The sequence below is a fragment of the Herpailurus yagouaroundi genome, unplaced genomic scaffold, assembly GCF_014898765.1.
Source record: "Herpailurus yagouaroundi ecotype Mexico unplaced genomic scaffold, PumYag 180, whole genome shotgun sequence".
Taxonomy (NCBI): domain Eukaryota; kingdom Metazoa; phylum Chordata; class Mammalia; order Carnivora; family Felidae; genus Herpailurus; species Herpailurus yagouaroundi.
Genome location: NW_024412411.1, coordinates 14615043 through 14622126, shown reverse-complemented (window position 1 = coordinate 14622126; position 7084 = coordinate 14615043). Strand labels below are relative to the sequence as shown.

Below are 7084 nucleotides of genomic sequence, written 5' to 3'. Positions count from 1 at the left end.
TCTCTCTCTCTCTCTCTCTCTCTCTCTCTCTCTCTCTCTCTCTCTCTTTCTCTGCCCCTTGTGGGGTTCTCTTTCTCCCCATCTCTCTCTGCCCCTCACTCACTTGCTCCCTCTCTCTGTCTCAAAAAAATGAAAAAGAATGAATAATATTCCAAGTATGTATATGTAGGTACCACATTTTCTTTATCCATTTATTCAATCATGAACATTGGATTGTTTCATCACTTGGCTATTGTGAGTAATGCTACAAAGAACATGGGTGTGCAAATATCATTTCAAGCCTCTGCTTTGAATGCTATTGTATACATACCCAGAAGTGAGATTATTGGATCATGTGGTATTTCTATTTTTATTTTTTTGAGGTATTGCCATACTGTTTTCCATGATGGCTGCACCATCTTACACTCCTACCAGCATGGCACAAATGTTCCAACTTTTCCATTTCCTTGTCAGCACTTATTTTTTGTTCTTTTGATAGTGGCCATCCTGATGAGTGTGAGAGGGTATCTCATAGTGGTTTTACTTTGCATGCCCCTGATGATTTGTGATGTTGAGCATCTTTTTGTGTGCTTATTGGCCATTTGTGTATATTCTTTAGGAAAATGTCTGTTGAAGTCATTTGTCATATATTAATTGGATTTATTTTGTTTTGCACAGGCTTTTTTTGTTGCCTGTGCTTTTGATGTCATAGCCAAGAAATTATTGCCAAATCCAATGTACTGAAGTTCATTTTTCTATGTTTACTTCTAGGAGTTGTGTAGTTTTTGGTCTTTAATCACATTTTAGTCTTTAATCCATTTTGAGTTAGTTTTGGATATGGAGTATGGAAAAGATCCAACTGTATGTATGTATGTATGTATGTGGATATCCAGTTTTCCAAACCCCATTTATTTGAGGAGACCATCCTTTTCCCATTATATAGGTTTGACAGCCTTGTCAATAATCATTTGCCCATATATGCAAAGATTTATTTCTGGAATATCTATTGTGTTCCATTGGTTGATATATCTATCTTTATGACAGCCCATCATCTTACTTACTGTTGCTTTGTACTATGTTTTGACATAAGAAGTGTGAGGCCTCCAACTTTGTTCTTTTTCAAGAATGTTTTGGCTAGTCAGGATACCTTGATATTCCATATGAATTTTAAGATATTTTTTCTATTTCTGAAAAAAAATGCCATTGATATTTTGATAGGGATTGCATTGACTCTGTAGATCAATTTGGGTCATATGGATATTTGAACCATACTGAGTCTTCCAATCCAGAAGCACAGGGTGTCTTTCCATGTATTTTGTCTTCTTTAATATTTTTAGCAATGTTTTGTAGTTTTGAGTCAATGAGTCTTTCACCTCCCTGAATAAATGTATTCTTAACTATTTTATCCTTTTCAATGGTATATTAATTGGGTTTATTTTCTTAATTTCTTTCTTGGATTGAGCATTGTTATTGTTATTGACAACTTTCTTGGATTGAGCATTGTTATTGTTATTGACAACTAATTTTTGTGTGTTGCTTTTGTATCCTGCAAATTTGTTGAAATAGTTTTTAGTTGTAATAGTTTTTTTTTTTTCTGGGATTTTTAGGTTTTTCTACATATAAGAGTATGTCATTTGAGAACAGAGATAATTTTACTTTTTCCCCCAATTTCTTATCTAATTACTTTTGCTAGAACTTCAAGTACTACATTGAATAGTGTTGTCAAGAGTGGACATGTTTGCTTTGTTCTTCATCTTAGTGAAGGAGCTTTCAGTCTTCTACCATTGAGTATATTAGCTATGAGCTTTCTACAAGTGGCTTTTATTACATTGGGGTAGTTTTCTTCTATTCTAATTTGTTGAGTAACTGTTATCATAAGAGATATTTAATTTTTCTGTATTGAGATGACCATGTGGTTTTGTCCTTGATTTTGTTAATGAGATATATTACATTGATTGATATTTTTATATTGAACCATCCTTGTTTTTTCCAAGTATAAATTCCACTTGGTCATTGTATATGAACTTTTTTTTTTTTTTTTTTTTTTTAAATTTTTTTTTTCAATGTTTATTTATTTTTGGGACAGAGAGAGACAGAGCATGAACGGGGGAGGGGCAGAGAGAGAGGGAGACACAGAATCAGAAACAGGCTCCAGGCTCTGAGCCATCAGCCCAGAGCCTGACGCGGGGCTCGAACCCACGGACCGCGAGATCGTGACCTGGCTGAAGTCGGACGCTTAACCGACTGCGCCACCCAGGCGCCCCTGTATATGAACTTTTTGATGTTCTTTTGAATTTAGTTTGCCAATATTTTGTTTAGGATCTTTGCATCAATGTGAACCAAGAATATTGTTCTATAACTTTCTTGGATCTTTAACTTTTTTTGTTTTAATATCGGGATAATGCTGTAATACTGGCTTCATAGAATGATTTTGGAGGTATTCCCTTCTCTTAAACTCATAGGCAGAGTTTGAGCAGGACTGGTATTGATTCTTTAAATGTTTGGTACAATTCTTCAGTGAAGCCATTTGCTCATAAACTTTGTTGGGAGCTTTTTAATCACAGCTTCAGTCTCCTTACTAGTTATAGGTATGTTCATATTTTTTATTTCTTCATGATTCAATCTTGATGGGTTAGATGTTCCTAGGAATTTTTCCATTTCATCTAGGTTATCCAATTTGTTGGCATATAATTATTGATTGTAGAGACTATTGATAGTAGTCTCTCAGGATCCTTGTTAATTTGGGGTCATAAGTTGTAAAATCCCTGCTTTCATTTCTATTTTAGCTCTTTGAGTCTTCTTTCTTCTTTTTTAAGTTAATCTAGCACCATCATCAACTAGACTTGGAAGAGAACCTCAGGAAATTCTTTGAGGGTAAGAAATACAAGTCCCTGGATCTGTGGTCCAAGAAGACACATACCATGTGCTGTGACTTAACCGGCACCAGGAGAACCTGAAGACCAAGTAGCAGCAGCAGCAGCAGCAGCAGCAGCAGCAGCAGCAGCAGGAGTGCTGCAGAAGGTCAAGGCCTGAGCATCGGCATCAACAAAACAAAAAAATTGGGAAAAAATATGACCATCATATAATCTCATCATTTCACTTCTGGGTATTTATCTGAAGGAAACAAAAACACTATCTCCAAAAGATATATGCACTCCCAGGTTTATTGCAGTACTTGATAATAGCCAAGATATAGACTCAACCTATATGTTTATTGATGGATGAATGGATAAAGAAAATGTGATATACATCCACACAATTGAATAGTATTCAGTCATAAAAAGAAGGAAATCTTGCCATTTGTGGCAACATGGATGGACCTTGAGGTCCATTATACTAAATGAAATGTCAGACAAAGAAAGACAAATACCATTGATCTCAGTTACATGTGGCATTTAAAACAAACAAACAACAACAACAACAAAACCAATTCATAAATACAGATTAACAGATTGGTGGTTGCCAGAGGTGGGGGATAAAGGATGCGTGAAATGGTGAAGGTGGTCAAAAGGTACAAACTTTCAGTTATAAATAAGTAAGTCCTGGGGGTGTAATGTACAGCATAGTGACCACAGTGAATAACACTGTATTGTAATTTTGAAATTTGCTGAGACAGTAAATCTTGAAAGTTCTCATCACAAGAAAAATATATTTGTAATTATGTGTGGTGATGAATGTTAATTAGGCTTATTGTGATAATTATGAAATATACACATATATTGAATCATTATGTTGTACACCTGAAACTAATATGTTAATTATATCTCAATAAAAAAGAAACCAAAATATAAATACTTTAAAAAACAATTAAAACTTCATAATTTATAAAAAGAAACTAAGTAAACAGGCTTTTTTATGTGTGAAGAAGAAAAAAATGAAGGGAGTTGTATAATGGTCATCTGTTGTGGACTTATTAATTTGCCTGTGTGACTACCTATAGAAAGGATGCAGAGTCAAAGGACAGATAGGGTTTTCAGTTTGACACGCTCAGCAAGAACATGCAGAACATGTAGGAGGGCCAATAGTGGTCTGCCTCTCCTGACACTGATGTCAATCGAGTCTAAACACAGTAAGAGAGATTTGGTTTATACTAAACAAATTGAATATATTTGAACTATAATTTGAGAGATTTTAGTTATGCCTATTGAATATATTAATGTGTTACATATATTAATATATGGAATAATATATGTTGAATAATTTAAAAAGAGTTCATTGTTAAGTTTCCACATATTTGTGAATTTTCTTGTTTTTTTTTATTTGTTTCTAATTTCATTTCATCATGGTTAGAGAAGATATTTTGAATGGTTTGAATCTTCTTTTTAAGCCTTGTTTTGTGGCCTAACATGTTGTCTCTTTGGAGGAATGTTCCATACTTTGATTCTATCTTCATTTCCCTTTCTGTATACTATATGGGTATTTTCTTTGTGATTACCACTGCAATAACATGAAACGTTTTAAAGTTATGACAATCTACTTTAAACTGATAATCACTTCCATTGTGTGTAAAATCCACTCTTTTACATCTCTGCTTTTCACACTATATGTTACTGATGATATAGTTACATCTTTTTATATTGCATATTTCTTAACATAAACCTACAGCTTTTTATGCTTTTTCTTAAATTCTATACTATATTGTAAAGTGATTTACATACCTACATTATCATACTTTAAATATTTAACTTTATTATTATTATTTTAATATTTAACTTTACCAGGGAGTTTTATATTTTTGTATGGTTTTGTGTTACTGTTCATAGTCCTTTTGCTTCGATTTGAAGGAGTCCCTTTAGCCTATCTTATGGGGGTAAATCTAGTGGTAATGAATTCCCTCAACTTTTGTTTATCTGGGAAATTCTTAATTTCTTCTTTGTTTTTGATGGACAGATTTTCCAGATATATTCTTGGTTGCCATTTTTTTCTTACATCAGTACTTTGAATATGTAATCTTATTCCCTTCTAGCCTGCAAAGTTTCCACTAAGAAATCTAATAGTAGCTCTTTTGTATGTAATAAGTTGCTTTTCCCTCATTGCTTTCAAGATGCTCTGTTTTTGACTTTGGACAGTTTGATTATGATGTCCGTTGGTTTGCAAACTGCCTCTGTACATAAAGGGCAAGTAGAGACCAAAGCAAGAATCAGACCACTCCAGATTGGTTGGTGGAAGTTTTAATAAGGAATTTACATACAAGGCTTGTCTTGGGTGGCTGCAAGATGAGCCTCCGGTTGCCCGGGTTCAGCTTGCACGTCAACTGGTGGTCATATCTTCTTGATTACCTCCAACATTTCTCTCATTGTAAATCCCTTTGGATTTTTCCTAATTGGGGTTCCTTGAGCTTCTTGACTTTGTATGCCCATTTGTTTCTCAGAGTTGGGAAGGTTTTGGCCATTATTTTTTCAAATAGTTTCTCTTTCTTTTCATTCTGGGATTCACATAATGCATATATGGTTCCATTTGATGATATTCCAAAAGTGCTTTAGGTTCACTTCATTTTTCTTCATTCTTTTTTTCTTTTTGCTCCTCTGCTGCAATAATTTCAAAAGTCTTGTCTTTGAGTTCATTGATTCTTTCTTCTGATTGACATCGAGTACCTTTAGTAAAATTTTCAATCCAGATATTGTATTCCTAATTTTCAGACTTTGTTTGGTTCTTCTTCATAGTTTCTATCTCTTTGTTGATATTCTCATTTTGTTCATGCATAATTTTTCCCGATTTCATTTTGTTGTCTATCCATGCTCTTTTAATTTATTGAGTATCCTTATATCTCATATCCTTATACTCATATCCTTAGTATATGTCTGTTTCTTTAGGAATAGTTTCTGGAGATTTAATTTGTTCCTTTAAATGTGCCATTTTCCTTATTTCTTAGTATGGGTTGTTATTTTTTGTTGGGATTTCAGCATTTGAAGAATCACTCATTGCCCCCAGGTTTTTTGCTTTGCTTTTGTGTAGGAAAAACTTTCTCTACTCAGCCCAGCTAGATATTCTAGAGATTCCTCCAGGCTTTTCTGGGGATGCATCTTCTCTGTGCTTGAGGAACTTGGCCAATTTCGTCTCAAGTGCTCTTGCTGGTGCCACTTTGTGATACTGTGGCCTCTTTGGTGCTGTATTAAGCTGCAGTATTGGAGCTTTACCTATTGTTTCTGTGGTAATGAAGACTCTGGTGCATGTTGACAGTCTGTTCTCAGCTATCCCTATCCTGGCACACTATTCCTGTCAGTACTTGGATTCAGGAAAGACAGAAAATCGTCCCTTGGGCAGCCCCCTAAAAGTCAGAATGATGGATATGTTTCACTCCTTTCAACAGGGAGAAGGGAGTTGACTCCTAATTGTGCCACACTGTGTTGTGGTAAGTTTCTGGATTTTCTTATAAAGGTACTTGGTCTGTGTTTTGTTAGGAATAGTTTCTGGAGATTTAATTTGTTCCTTGTCCTTTAATTTGTTCTATGTCTTCATGGGAGAGGGTCTGTGGCTTTCTATTTTGCCATATTGCTGATGTCACCCTCCCTATTTAGCCTTAGTTTTTGAAGAATATTTCTACAGCTATAGGACTCTAGGTTGACTCTTTAAAGTTATCTTTGCATCCAACATGGGGTTCGAAATCATGACCCTGAGACCAAGTGTCGCATGCTCTGCCATTTGAGCCAGCCAGGTGCCCAGACTTTTTTTTTTAATGTTAGTATTTTAAAGGTTTTGCTCTACTTTTTTTCTGGCTAGCACTGTTGCCAGTGAGAAGTCTGTTGTCATCCTTCTCTCTTTTGGTTTTTCTCTGACTCCTACAAAGATTTTCTTTTTCATACTGGTTTTAAGCTATTAGATTATGATGTAGTGTGTGGGTATTTTTTCTGAAATTTCATTTAGTTGGAGTTCATTGAGTTTCTTGAATCTGGGCTTTAAAAAATTTCAGTTTTTCTGTGGTATAATTAACATGTAAAGTTGTAAGATATTTAAAGTATACATTGTGATAACTTGATACATGTGTATACTGTTCCTCCCATCTAATTTAATTGACACATCCATCACCTCACACAATTATCCTTTTGTGTTTGTGAGAACTTTTAAGTCCTAATCTCTTAGTAAATTTCAATTATACAGTACAGTA

At 34.5% G+C, this 7084-nt stretch overlaps 1 long non-coding RNA gene across 1 annotated transcript in view; it reads left to right on the top strand.

Annotated features, from left to right (window-relative positions):
- The window catches only part of LOC121039362 (uncharacterized), a 19086-nt gene extending 15876 nt beyond the window's left edge, over positions 1 to 3210 (top strand). The window contains exon 3 of the long non-coding RNA XR_005794727.1: positions 2796 to 3210. This is a non-coding gene — a long non-coding RNA (uncharacterized LOC121039362). The remainder of the gene's footprint in view (positions 1 to 2795) is intronic.
- The last annotated feature ends 3874 nt before the right edge of the window (positions 3211 to 7084 follow it).